Source organism: Balaenoptera acutorostrata, chromosome 15 (assembly GCF_949987535.1).
Source record: "Balaenoptera acutorostrata chromosome 15, mBalAcu1.1, whole genome shotgun sequence".
Classification (NCBI taxonomy): Eukaryota; Metazoa; Chordata; class Mammalia; order Artiodactyla; family Balaenopteridae; genus Balaenoptera; species Balaenoptera acutorostrata.
Window position 1 is genome coordinate 15,409,815 of NC_080078.1, and position 18,508 is coordinate 15,428,322.

Sequence of the window (18,508 nt, forward strand, 5' to 3'; positions counted from 1 at the left end):
GTTTTGAAAACTCAAACTTCGTTGAGCAGTGGTGTCCAGCCTTTGAGAGGACTCCTTTATTCTGAAAGATGTCCACAAGTGTTTTCTAGTATCCAGTTCCCGCCCCCTGCCTAGATACCAGGTATTCGCTAATGTTTTGTGTTTTATTTTTATAGGTAATGACTAAAACTGTTCAGAATTCAGAAGGTGCCAAAGGGTATATGGTGAAAGGTCTTCCTCCCTCCTCTAGTTCAACTTCCTCCTGGCATGTACCTTTAGCTACATAAGTTTCCTTCAGATAGTGTGAATTCCCCAGATGCTCTCCGAATTTCTAAATAAATACGTATATAAATATAAGAAATTTCCCCCACACAAAATGGCAATTTATAATACGCACTATTGGGTGTGTTACACTTAAAGTATCTTGGAGATTGTCACATATCAATACAAATACGTCTTCCTCATTCTTATTAACAGCTGCATGATATTCTTTATAAGAATGACCTGATTAGCCAGTCACCTACTGGTTAACATTTAGGTTGTTCCCAGTCTTCTCCTAGCAACTACCGTGGTATATAATGCTTTTAAGTGGCTTTGTGTATTTGAGAATCACAAAAGCATCTAAGTTTGAGTTACACAGTAGAAGGAGATGCATGATTAGTTCTGGAGATCCTTAATCCTCAAGAAGCAGGTAGCCTAGTTAGGGAGATAAACTTGTAAACAAATGACAGTAAAGTATAGGATGTTTTATTTAAGGGATGAATGCAGTGCTCTGAGCACAAAGGTATTAACTCGGAGTATCAGGGAAGGCTTCTTGGAGGAGGTAAGTTTTGAATGATACATAGATACTTTGCAGGAGAAGAGGGCTTAGGAGAGTGATATCAGACAGAGCCACAGCGGAAGGGCCTGGCATGCCCAGCGGAAGGTGGGTGGATAAAGTTTGCAAGAGACAGATCTGGTGAAGTAGCTTGTCCTGACTGTTAGGGCCTGGTTTGCTTATTAAGAAGTCTGGGCCTAAGCCTGCCAGCAGTGAGAACCCACCCAAAGAACTAGTGATGAAGATATCACTGGAGGTGGAATGGAGGATGAACTAAGGGAGAAGACTGAGGATAAGGCAATCAGAAAGAAAGGGGTTGAAAAGTCCATGCAGAAGGTGATGAAACATTTTTAATAACATAAATAAGGGGGAAAATCATGTTTTAAATAGCATGTATAATATGTTCTCAGTTTTTTAACCATTCCCCATGCATCTATACAAAAAAGGACAGAGGATATGCATCAAAATATTAACACTGGGGACTTCCCTGGTGGTCCAGTGGCTAAGGCTCTGCACTCCCAGTTCAGGAGGCCCGAGTTCCATCCCTGGTCAGGGAACTAGATCCAACGTGCTGCAGCTAAAAGATCCTGTGTGCTGCAACTAAGACCTGGCGCAGCCAAATAAATATTTAAAAAAATATTAACATTTACTATATTAAAAAAATTCATAATGTTTTCATTTTTGCAGCTCCCCCAATTTATGTATCCATAAAAGCGGGATGCAGAATTATATACATGAAAATATGAAATATACAAAGTATGTCCAGTGTCTTATTTTTATGAAATCATGTATATGCACATATGATTTCATAAAAATATTAAATATTTAGGGGACTTCCCTTGCGGTCCAGTGGTTAAGACTGCACTTCCATTGCAGGGGGCACGGGTTCGATCCCTGATCGGGGAACTAAGATCCCGCATGGCACTGCCAAAAAAATGCATATATATATATATTAAATATTTATATATATAAAGGACAGGAAGGATATCCTCAAAATGTTGAACATTTTGTTTCTATCTTTGCCAATTTTATAGGTGAAAAATGGTATCTGAAAGTTTTAGGTTTTTTTTTTGGCTGCACCGTGCAGCTTGCAGGATCTTAGTTCCCCCACCAGTGAAAGCGTCGAGTCCTAACCACTGGTCCACCAGGGAACTCCCTTATAGTTTTGTTTGTTGAGGGTGAGGCTGAGCATATATCTTATATGTAAGAGCCATTTGTAGGTTTTTTTCTGTGAACTATTTACGTCTTCTGTTTTCCTATTTGGTTTCTTATGGATTTGCAGGAGCTCTTTGTGTTTTCTGTGTTGCAATTAATTTGTCCCGGTGTTATTTATATTTCGTATTTATGCCTTTTTTTCCAATTAAACATTAAAATTTTTTTCAGGTAGTCAATTGTATCTTTTTTCTTTTATGTGTGTTTGAAATTTGTGCTATACTGTGTAAAACAAGCTTTACACACAAAAAATATTTTTAAATTTCTCCCATGTTTTCTTTTGTATTTTTAAGGTTTTGTGTTTCATTTTAATCTTTGATTCATTTGGAATTTATTTTATTTTCGTAAGGAATGAGATAATCTGTGATATAATAAAAATATATATTTGGTCTTTGTCTGTGGTTCCTGGAACAGAACTAAAACCATTTGTTTTCTGAGAGATAGGAGGGTCTTTTGTTATCCATTACAGTCCCGTTTAGAATATACCTGAGTCTGTGCTATTGAGGTGAGTCAAGGTAGGGACCCTAGATAGCCTCAGGGTGGGGGCTGGTCACTAGGAAGACCAAACATGTGATTAGAGGATGGGAAGTCTCAGCCCCGTGCCCCCAACCTCTGGAGAGTGGAGTGGGGCTGGAGATGGGTTATAAAAATGCTTGAACAGTCAGTGTGAGTGAACCCATTGATGTCCTGGCAGGGTGGTACATCCAGAGGGCATGGTAGCTCTGCATCACTCCCCCAGTACCTTGTCCTGTGCACCTCTTCCATTTGGGTGTGCCTGAGTTGTATCCTTTCTAATAAGCTATTAAACCTAAGTCAGGTGATTTCCTGAGTTGTGGGTCAGTCTCAAAATTTTTCAGTTTCCCCTAAGAAGGGTATTTTGTGGGAACCCCCGAATCTGTAGCCAAGTTGGACAGAAGTGTGGGTAGCTTAGGGACCTGGGACTTGCAACTAGTGTCTGAGTGGAGGCATTCCTGTGGGTCTGAACCCTTAGCTGTGGGGGTTGCCCTAACTCCAGATAGTGTCAGGATTGAGTTGCTGGACACCCAGTTGGTGGTAGAGAATCAGATAGTTGGTTTCTGAGAATTGGTGCTTGGGAAAAACTCACACAGAATCCAATTTAATTTTTCTTCCAGAATAATTAATGTTTTCCACAGTTAATGTGTAATGTAATTATTAGCATATACTACATACCCAGATGTATCTGGATCTACTTTGGACTATATTCAGTTCCATACTGTTGTAAGTTTCAACACCATATTGTTTTATTTACTATAGTTTTACAGTATGTTTCAAAATTTGGTAGGGCCAGATCCTCTTCATCAACCTTTTTTCAGAAAATTTCTGGCTATTTTGCATGTTTGTTTTTCTTTTTAAATAAATAATAGAATTAATGTAGTTTTTAAAAATCTCTTTTTTTCATTACTTTTTAAGTAAAATACATGTTTTAACAGGTGGAATATTCAAATTTATGCAGTGGAAGTGGAGATAGCAAAAGGCCAGGGGCTAGAGGCATTTCTCACATAAACTTGCTTACCTGCTGAATTAGCAGTTTGTTTGTACTATAACTGTTATTTGTAGGTGCGACTTAGGGTAGGCTTAAAGTGCTGGGTGGTGATTTGAGTTCAAACAATAAACTGTATTTTTTCAATACTGTAAAAAAAAAAAAAATTGACTGAATTTCGAAACATGTGCTACATAGTTACAATTTCTAGTCTAGGAGTCTGAAGAGGTCAAGGAGATTCCAGAAAAGGGGCAGGTTTTGTATGGGGAGGTGAGGTAACTATATTGATTTTGGGTAATGTTTCTTCTGTTGTTGGCCATTCATTCTCTGAGTGTCTACTGTGTTGCCGAGTACTGTGCTTGGAGTAAATATACACATGAAAAGAGAAGGCCCCTTCAAAGACTTCCCAGTGTAGAGAGACAAACACACAATAACATACATGATATATGCAATATACTAAAGGCCTGTTATGGTATGTATAATCTCAGTGCATGCTATTTAGAGAAGACTTCCTAAAGCAAATCTTTTTCTTAACTATTGAAAAAATATATTTGATTTTCTTATTACAAAAATAATACATAATCATTTTGGAAAAAGTAGCAGAAGCAAATAAATTTAAAATAAATTCATAATCTCATCGCTCAGAGGTGACCATTTGTGATGGTTAATTTTATGTGTTAATGTGGCTGGGCCATGGTGCCCAGATATTAGTCAAACATTACTCTGGACATTTCTGTGAAGGTGGGTTTTTTTTGGATAAGATTAACATTTAAATTGGTGGATTTAAAATTTAAACATTAAATTTACTCTATTGTAAAGTAGAGTATCCTACAATAACGGGTGGGCCTCCTCCAACCAGCCGAAGGCCTTAATAGAGAAAAGGCATATCTCCCCCTAGCAAGAATAAATTCTGCTAGCAGACAGCCTTTGGGTTACCAACACTCTATGATCATGTGAGCCAATTCCTTAAGATAAATCAATCTGTCTCTCATTTTAACGTGGATGATGCCCTACATGTCTTCACTTTAACAGTAGATACGCTGTGAGGCTGTATATCTATATATCTAGATTGATATGTATAGATAGATATCTAGATACACATTCTGTTGGTTCTGTTTCTCAGGAGAATCTTGACTAATACAGATTATGGTGCTGATAAGGCTTCTAAAGGGGCAGAATATTAAGGATGAATTTTCTGAATTGGTTCTGGGGTTTTTGGAATTGGCTCTCTAATATTAGATTTAAAGACTAATGATTCTGTTTCTAATAATAAAGAGAGTAGTAGTAATGGTATAGTTCATGGCATGTTATGAAAATAGAAATATGCAAAATATCCCAATTGGATGCTCCTAATCAAACACAAGAGGCAAGGACCTGGGTAACCATATATGTGATGCCTTCGAACATTTTTGTCAAGCTAATGAATATAATGAGGTTGGCTGGTTGCTTCTAATGTCACTGGACAAAGTGGGGGAAGAAAAGGATGAGATCAGGGATTCAAATTCCCAGCTTAAGCAATATATAAATCACCTGAAAGCTTCTATGTCTATCCTGAAAGAGACTTTTAGCTCCTATAGCCACAGGGCTGAGATTGCTGAAATCTTATCATGTGAGTGGCTGAATTACAATGCAAATTGAAAAGTGAGGGCATTATGAGGAAGGAATGGGATCTGAAATTTCGAGTGGGACGTGTGAGAATACCCTGATGAAGCTGGGGACATTGAGCCCCTACATTCTGTTGAATCGTCTTTGCCAGTAGAAGCAGCCTCTCTAACCCTGTCTGTGGAGATTTATGCTACGTTGCTCTATGAAACTGTTATGGCCTCCCCTGAGGCAGTTGCCTTGCAAAATACTGGTGATTCTCTTCAGGACTCACCCCTTTTTGCTTCTGAAACTGTAACTAAAGTCTCAGTAGGCCCTGGAGGCACAAGTAAGTTACATGAAGAAGTGGCCTAAATGTCCATGATCCCAACTCATGCTATCTTACCTTCTCTCTCTCAGCCTGCACCTGTGGCCTCATAGGAAGTTCCCTGTGATCAGTTGACAGAGGATGAGAAAACTTGGGCCTGGTTTACTGATGGTTCTGCAGGACATGCAGGCTCCACCTAAAAGTGGGCAGCTGTAGTACTATAGCTCCTTTCTGGGACATTCCTGAAGGATAATGGTAAAGGGAAATCCTCCCAGTGGGCAGAACTTCAAGCAATGCAACTGGTTTTTCATTTTGCTTAGAAAGAGAAAAGGCCTGATGAGTGATTATATGCCAGTTCATGGGCTATGGCCAATGCTTTGGATGGTCAGGGACTTGAAAAGAAACATGATTAGAAAATTGATGACAAGGAAGTCTTGGAAAGAGATACATGGATTGACCTCTCTGAATGGGTGAACAACGTGAAGATATTTGTGTCCCATGTGAATGCTCACCAAAGGGTGACCTCAGCAGAGGAAGATTTTCGTAAGTGGCTAGAATAATTTATTCTGTGGATACCAGTTGGCCTCTTTCCCCAGCCACCCCTGTCATTGCCCAGTGAAGTTATGAAAAAAGTGGCCCTGGGGGCAGGGGTGGAGGTTATGCATGGGATCAGCAACATGGACTTCCATTCACCAAGGCTAACTTGACTACCCCCACCGCTGAGTGCTCAATCTGAGCACTGAGGTTGAGTGATATGACACTCAATCCCTGATATGACACCATTCCCTGGGGTGATCAGCCAGCTACGTGGTGGTAGGTTGATTACACTGCACCATACATCTGTCATGGAAGGGGCAACATTTTGTTATTGGAATAGACACTCTGGATATGGATTTGCTTTCCCTGCACACAATGCTTCTGCCAAAACTACCATCTGTGGACTTAGAGAATGCCTTATCCAGCATCATGGTATTCCACACAGCATTGCTTCTGTTCAAAGAACTCATGTGATAGCAAAGGAAGTGCAGCAATGGGCCCATGCTCATGGAATTCACTGATGTTACCATGTTCCCCACCCTCCTGAAGCAGCTTGATAGAATGGCAGAATGGCTTGTCCAAGACTCAGGTATTGGGCTAGCTAGGTGGCAGTCCCTTGCAGGGATGGGAAAAAGTTCTCCGGGAGGCTTATATGCTCTGAATCAATGTCCAATATACAATGCAGTTTCTCCCATAGCCAGGATTCACAGGTATCTAGGAGTAGAAATGAGAGTGGCAGTCCTAATGACGCACTAGTAAAATGTTCGCTACCTGTCCTCATGACCTTATGCTCTACTAGCCTACAGGTCTTAGTTCCACAGGGAGAAATGCTTCTACTAGGGGACACAATAATAATTCCATGGAACTGGAAATTAATACTGCCACTCAGCCACTTTGAGCTCCTCATGCTTCTGGGTCAACAGGGAAAGAAGAGTTTTACTGGGCTGACTGGGGTGATTGATCCTGACTACCAAAGGGAAATTGAGGAATTCTCTGGCGGCCCAGTGGTTAAGACTCGGCGTTTTCACTGCGGGGGCCCATGTTCGATCCCTGCAGGGAACTGGGATGCTGCAAGCTGCACAGTGCAGACAAAAACAGCAGCAACAACAACAAAACAAACAAAAAAACAAAGGGAAATGGGACTACTCCTCCACAACACAGATATGTCTGGGATACAAGAGATCCCACAGGGTGTCTCTTAGTATTACCATGCCTGTGATTAAAGTCAGTGGAAAACTATAACAACTCAATTCAGGCAGGATTACTAATGGCCCAGGACCCTTCAAGCATGAGGATTTGGGCCACTCCAACAAGTAAAGAACTGTGACTAGCTGAAGTGCTTGCTGAGGGCAGCAGGAACACAGTATGGGAGTGGAAGAAGGTAGTTCTAAATACCATCGGCAACCACACGACCAGTTACAGAAACGAGGACTGTATTTGTCATGAGTATTTCTTCCTTATGTTATTATTAATACGTGTGCGTGTGTCTTGAGCAAATATCTTTGTTTTCTTCTCTCATTCCTTTATCATGTAACATAGTCATGGAACATTATTGACTTTATGTCATAGTATTTATTGTTAACTTTATAGCATAGTTATTAAGTTATGGGATATCAGGAAGAAGAATAAACATCACCCAAGGACTTTGCATCCTCTTCTGGGGAAAGGGTTAGGGTGTTTTCAGTTGTCTATGCAGGAGAGTTGTATCATGTTCGGCAAAATTATGACCTTGTTATTGTCTTTATTCAATTATTAAATTTGAGGAGATGCATATGAGTGCCAACTAGACAAGGGGTGGACTTGTGATGGTTATGTGTTAACCTGACTGGGCCACAGTACACAGATATATGGACAAACATTATTCTGGATGTTTCTGTGAAGGTGTGTTTTGGATACGATTAACATTTAACTCTGTGGACTTTGAGTAAAGCAGATTATGCTATATAACATGTGTGGGCCTCATTCAATCAGTTGGAGACCTTAATAGAACAAAAACCTTACCTCCCCCTAGCAAGACAGAGTTCTGCCAGCTGACTGCCTTTGGACTTGAACTGCAGCTCTTCCCTGGGTCTCCGGTCTGCTGCCCTATCCTGCAGATTTTGAACTCACCAAGATTCCACGGTCACGTGAGCCAATCCCTTAAAGTACCTCTCTCTCTCTCTCTTTCTCTGTCTCTCTCTGGTGCGTGTGTATGTGTGTGTATAGTACAGGTATACCTCGTTTTATTGCACTTCATTTTATTGCATTTCACAAATATTCCACTTTTTACAAATTGAGGGTTTGTGACAACCCTGCATTGAGGAAAGTCTACTGGTACCATTTTTCTAACACCATTTGCTTATTTCATGTCTCTGTGTCACATTTTACTAATTCTTGCAATATTTCAGATTTTTTCATTATTATTATCTTTGTTATGGTGACCTGTGATCAGTGATCTTTGATGTTACTGTTGTAGTTATTTGGGGGCACCATGAAACCTGCCCACATGAGATGGTGAGCTTAATAAATGTGGGCATTCTGACTGCTCCATCTACCAGCCATTTCCCCATCTCTCTCCCTCTCCTTGGGCCTCATTTTCTGAGACACACAAATTTTTTTTTTTAATTTCATATTTCAAATTTTAATTTTTTTGAATTTTTGAATTTTATTTATTTTTTATACAGCAGGTTCTTATTAGTTATCCATTTTATACATATTAGTGTATACATGTCAATCCCAATCTCCCAATTCATAACGCCCCCCCCACCCCCGCCACTTTCCCCCCTTGGTGTCTGAGACACAAAAATTTTGAAACAGGGCCAATTAATAATTCTACAGTGGCCTCTGAATGTTCAAGTGAAAGAAAGGGTCGCATGTCTCTCATGTTAAAAGCTAGAAATAATTAAGCTTAGTGAGGAAGGCATGTCGAAATTTGAGACAGGCTGAAAGCTAGGCCTCCTGTGCCAGTTAGCCAAACTGTGAATGCAAAGGAAAAGTTTTTGAAGGAAATTGCAAGTGCTACTCCAGTGAACACACAAATAAAAAAGCAAAACGGCCTTATTGCTGATATGGAGAAAGTTTTAGTGGCCTGGTTAGAAGATTAAACCAGCCACAACATTCCCTTAAATCAAAGCCTAATCCACAGGAAGGCCCTAACTCTCTTCAATTCTATGAAGGCTGAGAGAGGTAAGGAAACTGCAGAGTAAAAGTTTGAAGCTAGCTGAGGTTGGTTCACGAGGTCTAAGGAAAGAAGCCATCTCTATAATGTAAAAGTGCAAGGTGAAGCCACATGTGCTGATGTAGAAGCTGCAGCAAGTTATCCAGAAGATCTAGCGAAGATAATTAATGAGGCTGGCTACACTAAATAACAGATTTTCAATGTAGATTAAACAGCCTTATATTGGAAGAAGATGCTGTCTAGGACTCTTATACCTAGAGAGGAGAAGTCAATGCCTGGCTTCAAAGCTTCAAAGGACAGGCAGACTCTCTTGTTAGGGGCTAATGCAGCTGGTGACTTTAATTTGAAACTAGTGCTCATTTACCATTCTGAAAATCCTAAGGCCCTTAAGAATTATGCAAAATCTATTCTGCCTACGGTTTATAAGTGGAACAGCAAAGCCTGGATGATAGAACATCTGTTTATAATACAGTTTATTGAGTAATTAAAGCCCACTGAGACCTACTGCTCAGAAAAAGATTCTTTTCCAAATATTACTACTCACTGACAATACACCTGGTCACCCAAGAGCTCTGATGGAATGTACGATGAGATTAACGTTGTTTTCATGCCTGCTAACACAACATCCATTCTGCAGTCCATGGATCAAGGAGAAATTTTGACTTTCAAGTCTTATGACTTAAGAAATAAATTTCATAAGGCTATAGCTGCCATAGACAGTGATTCCTCTGATGGATTTGGGCAAAGTCAATTGAAAATCTTCTGGGGACTTCCCTGGTGGTGCAGTGGTTAAGAATCCGCCTGCCAATGCAGGGGACATGGGTTTAAGCCCTGGTGCAGGAAGATCCCACATGCTGTGGAGCAACTAAGCCTGTGCGCCACAACTGCTGAGCCTGTGCTCTAAAGCCTGTGAGCCACAACTACTGAGCCCACGTGCCACAACTACTGAAGCCCGTGCACCTAGAGCCTGTGATGTACAACAAGAGAAGCCACCACAATAAGAAGCCCGTGCACCGCAGCGAAGAGTAGCCCCCTCTCGCCACAACTAGAGAAAGCCCCTGCACAGCAGCAAAGACCCAACACGGCCAAAAATAAATAAATAAATAATTTTTTTTTAAAAAAGAAAAGAAAACCTTCTGGAAAGGATTCACCATTGTAGATGCTATTAAGAACGTTAAGAAAATATTTGTAATTTATGGGAAGAGGTCAAAACATCAACACTAACAGGAGTTTGGAAGAAGTTGATTTCAACCCTTATGGATGACTTTGAGGGGTTCAAGACTTCAGTGGAGGAAGTAACTGCAGACGTGGTGGAAACAAGAGAGCTAGAATTAGAAGTGGGAGTCTGAAGATGTGACTGCATTGCTGTAACCTCCAGATACAACTTTAATGGATGAGGAGTTGCTTCTTATGGTTGAAGAAAGAAGATGGTTTCTTTTTTCTTCTTTACTTTTTAAAAAATATTTATTTATTTATTTTGGCTGCACTGGGTCATGTGGACTCTTTTTTTAGTTACGGCATGTGGGCACTTAGTTGTGGCATGTGGGCTCTTAGTTGTGGCATGCGTGATCTAGTTCCCTGACCAGGGATCAAACTTGGGCCCCCTGCGTTGGGAGCATGAAGTCTTAACCACTGGACCACCAGGGAACTCCCAAGAAAGTGGTTTCTTGAAATGGAACCTATGCATGGTGAAGATGCTGTGAAGATTGTTAAAATAACAAAGGATTTAGAATATTACATAAACTCAGTTGATAAAGCAGCAGCAGGATTTAAGAGGACTGATTCCAGTTTTGAAAGAAGTTCTACTGTGGGTAACATGCTATAAAACAGCATTGCACGCTACAGAGAAATTGTTCATGATGGGAATGCTCAATTGATGCAGCAAACTTCATCACTGCCTTATTTTTAAAAAATTGTGACAGCCACCCCAGCCCTCAGCAACCTGATCAGTCATCAGATTTCAGCAATACGCTCCACCAGCAAAAAGATTACAACTCACTGAAGACTCAAATGATAGCAGTTTTTAGCAGTAAAGTATTTTTAGATTAAGAGGTGTACTTTTTTTTTTTAACAAATAATGCTATCACACACTTAGTAGACTACATTATAGTGTAAACATAACTTTTATATGCACTGGGAAGCCAAAAAATTTGTGTGACTTGCTTTGTTGTGATAGTCTCTTTATTGGAGTGGTCTGCAGTATCTCCAGGGTATGCCTGTACACACACACACACATCCCTATATATGTAAAGATATATATATATATATATATATATATATATATATATATATATACACACATAACAAAAATCATACAGTATTTGTCTTTTTGTGACTGAATTATTCCACTTAGCAGATGTCCTCAAGTTTCATTCGTGTTACAGCATATTGCAGAATTTCCTTCCTTTTTAAGGCTGGACAACATTCCATTGATGGTATATACCACATTATGCTTATCCATGCATCCATTGATGAACACTTGGGCTGTTTCCATGTTTTAGCTATTGTGAATAGTGCTGCCATGAAACGGGTGGACAAATATCTCTTCGAAACCCTACTTTCAATTCTTTTGGGTATATACCCAGAAGTGGAATTGCTGAGTCATATAGTAATTCCAATTTTAATTTTTTGAGGACCCATCATACTGTTTTCCACAGTAGCTGTACCATTTTACATCCCCACCAACAGTGCACAAGTGTTCTAATTTCTCAACATCCTCATCAACACTTGTTTTCTGTTTTTTGATAGTAGCCATCCTAATGGGTATGAGGTGGGTATCTCATTGTAATTTTGATTTGCATTTCCCTTATGATTAGTGATGTTGAACTCCTTTCATGTGCTTATTTGCTATTTGTATATCTTCTTTGGAGAAATATCTATTCAAGTCCTTTGACCATTTTTGAATTGGGTTGTTTTTTGTTGTTGTTGTTGAGTTTTAGGAGTTCTCTGTATATTCTGAATATTAATCCCTTATCAGATGTATGATTTGCAAATATTTTCTCTCATTCTGTGGGTTACCTTTTTACTCTGTGGATACTGTTTCTTGATGAACAAGATTTTAAAATTTTCATGAAATCCAATTTGTCTATTTTTTATTTTGTTACGTGTGCCTTTGGTGTCATATCCAAGAAATCATTGCCAAATCAAATGTTTTGAAGCTTTTGTCCTTTTTATTCTAAGAGTTTTATTGTTTTAGGTCTTACATTTAGGTCCTTGACCTATTTTGAATTAATATTTGTATAAGGTGTTAGGTCAGGGTCGAGCTTCATTCTTTTGCATGTGAATATCCAGTTTTCCCAGCACTATTTGTTGGAAAGATTGTTCCCCCCATTGAATGGTCTTGGCACCCTTGTCAAAAATCCTTTAACCACAGATGTTCATTTCTGAGCTCTCTATTCTATTCCATTGGTCTATATGTCTGTCTTTATGCCAATACCATACTGTTTTGATTACCATAGTTTTGTAGTAAGTTTTGAAATCAGGAAGTGTGAGTCTTCCAGTTTTATTCTTCTTCAAGGTTGTTTTAGGACATATACAGGGTCCCTTGAGACTCCATATGAATTTTAGGATAGGTTTTTCTATTTCTGCAAAAAATATCATTGGAATTTTGATAGAGATTACACTGAATCTACAGATTGCTTTGGGTAGTATTGCCATTTTAACAATATTAAGTCTTCGAATCCATGAATATGGGATGTGTTCCATTTATTTATTTATTTATTTTTTCAAACATCTTTATTGAAGTATAACTGCCTCACAATAGTGTGTTAGCATCTGCTTTATAACAAAGTGAATCAGCCATACATATACAATATGTTCCCATTTCTCTTCCCTCTTGCATCTCCCTCCCTCCCACCCTCCCCATCCCACCCCTCTAGGTGGTCACAAAGCACCGAGCTGATCTCCCTGTGCTATGCGGCTGCTTCCCACTAGCTAGCTATTTTACATTTGGTAGTGTATATATGTCCATGCCACTCTCTCACTTCATCCCAGCTTACCTTCCCCCTCCCCGTGTCCTCAAGTCCATTCTCTACATCTGCATCTTTATTCCTATCCTGTCCCTAGGTTCTTCAGAACCAATTTTTTTTAGATTCTATATATATGTGTTAGCATACGGTATTTGTTTTTCTCTTTCTGACTTACTTCACTCTGTATGACAGTCTCCAGGTCCATCCACCTCACTACAAATAACTCAATTTCATTTCTTTTTATGACTGAGTAATATTCCATTGTATATTTGTGCCACATCTTTTTTTTTTTAACATCTTTATTGGAGTATAATTGCTTTACAATGGTGTGTTAGTTTCTGCTTTAAAACAAAGTGAATCAGTTATACATATACATATGTTCCCATATCTCTTCCCTCTTGCATCTCCCTCCCTCCCACCCTCCCTACCCCACCCTCCCTATCCCACCCCTCTAGGTGGTCACAAAGCACCGAGCTGATCTCCCTCTGCTATGCAGCTGCTTCCCACTAGCTATCTATTTTACATTTGGTAGTGTATATATGTCCATGCCACTCTCTCACCCTGTCACATCTTACCCCTCCCCCTCCCCATATCCTCAAGTCCATTCTCTAGTAGGTCTGTGTCTTTATTCCCGTCTTGCCACTAGGTTCTTCATGACCTTTTTTTTTTTTTCCTTAGATTCCATATATATGTGTTAGCATACTGTATTTGTTTTTCTCTTTCTGACTTACTTCACTCTGTATGACAGACTCTAACTCCATCCACCTCACTACAAATACCTCCATTTCGTTTCTTTTTATGGCTGAGTGATATTCCATTGTATATTTGTGCCACATCTTCTTTATCCATTCATCTGTCGATGGACACTTAGGTTGCTTCCATGTCCTGGCTATTGTAAACAGAGCTGCAATGAACATTGTGGTACATGACTCTTTTTGAATTATGGTTTTCTAAGGGTATAGGCCCAGTAGTGGGATTGCTGGGTCATATGGTAGTTCTATTTTTAGTTTTTTAAGGAACCTCCATACTGTTCTCCATAGTGGCTGTACCAATTTACATTCCCATCAATAGTGCAAGAGGGTTCCCTTTTCTCCACACCCTCTCCAGCATTTATTGTTTGTAGGTTTTTTGATGATGGCCATTCTGACTGGTGTGTGGTGATACCTCATTGTAGTTTTGATTTGCATTTCTCTAATGATTAGTGATGTTGATCATCCTTTCATGTGTTTGTTGGCAATCTGTATATCTTCTTTGGAGAAATGTCTATTTAGGTCTTCTGCCCATTTTTGGATTGGGCTGTTTGTTTTTTTGATATTGAGCTGCATGAGCTGCTTATATATTTTGGAGATTAATCCTTTGTCAGTTGCTTCGTTTGCAAATATTTTCTCCCATTCTGAGGGTTGTCTTTTCGTCTTATGGTTTCCTTTGCTATGCAAAAGCTTTTAAGTTTCATTAGGTCCCATTTGTTTATTTTTGTTTTTATTTCCATTTCTCTAGGAGGTGGGTCAAAAAGGATCTTGCTGTGATTTATGTCATAGAGTTTTCTGCCTATGTTTTCCTCTAAGAGTTTTATAGTGTCTGGCCTTACATTTAGGTCTTTAATCCATTTTGAGTTTATTTTTGTGTATGGTGTTATTGAGTGTTCTAATTTCACTCTTTTATGTGTAGCTGTCAAGTTTTTCCAGCACCACTTATTGAAGAGCTGTCTTTTCTCCATTGTATATTCTTGCCTCCTTTATCATATTTTGATCATTCTTTATATATTTATGTTAATTGGAATTCTACTGTAAGGAAGATCTTTCCCTTCTCCCCTTCTCTCAAGGATTCTTGTTTTATTCTTAGATTGTAGTCAGTTATAGTCTTTATTTTGATCCTCAAATTAGGAGCTCTTCAAATTGGCTCTTTTGTTTTTTGACTTGTCCCCATCATTTTCTGAGCACTTTACTTTTTGGCAGCACAGTACAAAATGTTCCAAACGCATCTTGTATTTTCTTAGCCCCAGCTGTGAAACCAGCCATTTCTCCAAAGAGCTCTGGACTTCTTATTGGTTAATCGTATTTGGAAAGTAACATCTGGATGCTAGGTATGCTTACTGCTACTAGGGTGTCATTGCCACTAGACTCTCTCAGCAGAATATTTGTATGAACACATACACATCTATATCAATCTGCATATATAGAAAAACCATCCATTTATACTCATACTTTCAATTCTAATCCAATACCACAAGGTTCATTCTAGTACTTCCCCTTTCCTTATTTGTAACTTCTTTATACAACAGTGAGATATCATTCAGTATAGTTTTAATTTGCATTTCATGTAAGTGAAATTGAGCTTCTTTCCTATGTTTTTTTTTTTTAATGTTTATTTATTTATGACTGTTTTGGGTCTTCGTTTCTGTGCGAGGGCTTTCTCTAGTTGCAGCGAGCGGGGGCCACTCTTCATCGCGGTGCGCGGGCCTCTCACTGTCGCGGCCTCTCTTGTTGCGGAGCACAGGCTCCAGACGCGCAGGCTCAGTAGTTGTGGCTCACGGGCCTAGTTGCTCCGCGGCATGTGGGATCTTCCCAGACCAGGGCTCGAACCCGTGTCCCCTGCATTGGCAGGCAGATTCTCAACCACTGCGCCACCAGGGAAGCCCCCTTTCCTATGTTTTAAAGCCATTTGTTTTTCTTTATCTGAGCACTGACTGTACATCTTCTCTCATTTTTCTATGGATTATTGGTCTCGTTCTTTTTTCTAGGACTTCTTTTTATATTAGGGAAATTAGTTCTGCATATATGTTTTTCTCACTTCATGATTTGTCTTTTTTAAAAAATTAATTAATTAATTAATTTTTGGCTGCATAGGTCTTCGTTGCTGTGCCACCAGGGAAGTCCCATTGTGTTTTTAAATATCAAGGCAGAATGTATACTCAATCACAGCTTTCATTTTTTCTGTGGCCAACAGTTTTCTAGTTTTCTATTGTGTATTTTTTGTCTATGGGTAAGATTAGCTGCTCTTTTCTACCATTTTAATAGTAATTTTGTATGAAAGGTTGCATTAGACTGCATAACAAAATACCACAGACTGGGTGGCTTAAAAAATAGAATATTTTTCCCTCAAAGCTCTGCAGCCTCGAAGTCCAAGATCAAGGTGTCGGCAGGTTTGGTTTCCTCCGAGGCCACTCTCCTTGGCTTGCAGATGGCTGCCTTCTCACTGTGTCCTCACATAGTTTTTGTTCTGTGCACACTCGCAATTCTGGCATCCAAATTTTCTCTTTTTATTAGGACCCCAGTCAGATTAGTTTAGGGCTCAATCTACAGAACTCATTTTAAATTAATCATCTCTTTAAAGACCTTATCTCCAAATAGAGTCACATTCTGAGGTACTAGGGGTTAGAACTTCAGCATACAAACTTCTAGGGTACACAGTTCATCTCATAACAAAGGTGTTTGTCACTTTCTTCTTTCTTTTTTTTTTAACATCTTTGTTGGATTATAATTGCTTTACAATGGTGTGTTATTTTCTGCTGTATCACAAAGTGAATCAGCTATACGTATACATATATCCCCATATCCTCTCCCTCTTGCGTCTCCCTCCCACTCTCCCCATCCCACCCCTCTAGGTGGTCACAAAGCACCGAGCTGATCTCCCTGTGTTACGCGGCTGCTTCCAGCTAGCTATCTATTTTACATTTGGTAGTGTATATATTTCCATGCCACTCTCTCACTTCGTCCCAGCTTACCCTTCTTCTTTCTTTTTTTAATCCATTATTAAATGAATTGTGTTTTCCAACCATTTTCAAGTGTCTTCTGTGAAGGAAGGGCAAGAGAGACCAAGGTAGTTTTCCAGGCTTCACAGTGCAAAGGTTTTCAGCTGCCACAATCAGACTGTCTCATTCAATGTGGCCCTTTTTGTAGTTTTTGTGTAGCCCTGCTTTCTTTGCTTCTCTGTTCTAAACAGGGCTTTTGCCCCAGACCTGTGCTCTCTGGCATCATCACTAGTCATTGCACACAGGAAACATAGCCCCTGCATTTTAGGTGAGCTCTTTATCTACTTTCTGAGATTTTCATATCTGAGTTTCCCAGACATTCTTTTGGACATTCTGTACCTCCTCTTTCTACTATGTTCCCTATAGCTTTAACCCAACCTCAGTTCATTTTATCTCTACTTCTGCTCTGATTGTTTAGAACAGCAAACATTTTCACTTTCGCATGAACTTCTCATCCTCAGTGAATCTATTTTCTCATCCTCTGGGAGTCTATTTTTGCTGGTGTTTTCTGGGATCTGCTGCTGCTGGTTCCCTTAAACACTCCAAGAGTCTCTCGCCATGCAACCTCTGCCCAGTCTCAGCTGCTCTTGGTAATCCTTACTCAGGTCTTGTAGTCTCCTGCTGCTCTTTGTCTCCTAGTATTGCAGAATATAGGATTTTCATGTTTTTTTTTCCCTTCCTATATTTCCCTGTTGCTTTATATAATTTGTGGGGTGGAGGGCGGACATTCAGTCATACATAACTGCAGTACCTATATCATAATCATATTACTTTGTAATGTAAAATTTCCCCATTTTTCTCCATTATAAAGATAGCTGTATATTTTCCCTAATGCCAAAGATAATACATAATGCATAATCATGTAGAAAATTCAAGTCATACAAAAGAGTACAAGGAAGAATGAAAATCATTGAGAGGCAACTACTCAACATTTTGGTAAACATTCCAAACGTCTCTCAGTTATACACAGATTATAAGAATAAGCTCATACTGTACATGCTGTTTTGTATTCTGCATTTTTATTCAATAATATGTCCCAAAGTTCTTCTTTGTCAATAGATATAGATTTACACCATTCTTTTTTTTAATTATCAGAATTTATTCTTCCAAGCAACTATTATGACCTAAGAGAAGTTACTTTAAATATATTTTTAAATTTTATTGAAGTATAGTTGATATACAATGTTGTGTTAATTTCTGCTGTACAGCAACATGATTCAGTTATATATATTCTTTTTCATGGTCTTTTCCATTATGATTTATCACAGGATATTGAATATAGTTCCCTGTGCTATACAGTAGAACCTTGTTGTTTATCCATCCTATATATAATAGTTTGCATCTGCTAATCCCGAACTCCCAATCCTTCCCTCCCCCACCCACCCTCCCCCTTGGCAACTACAAGTCTGTTCTCTATATCTGCGAAACCAAATAAAGTAGAAAGGTAAATTCTTCATTCCTTTTACTCCCCAGGATTAACTACTCCCCAGAATTAACAGCTATATGCAGACATAGATATATAATCATATACCGCACATGTTTATAGACATACACAGAGTTTTCTTTGTTCAAAAATCGGAATTAAGCTATATATAATGTTCTGCAACCTGCTTTATTCACATGACATATCATGGACATATTTTCAGGGTGTGACATTTTGAATGTCAATGTTTACAT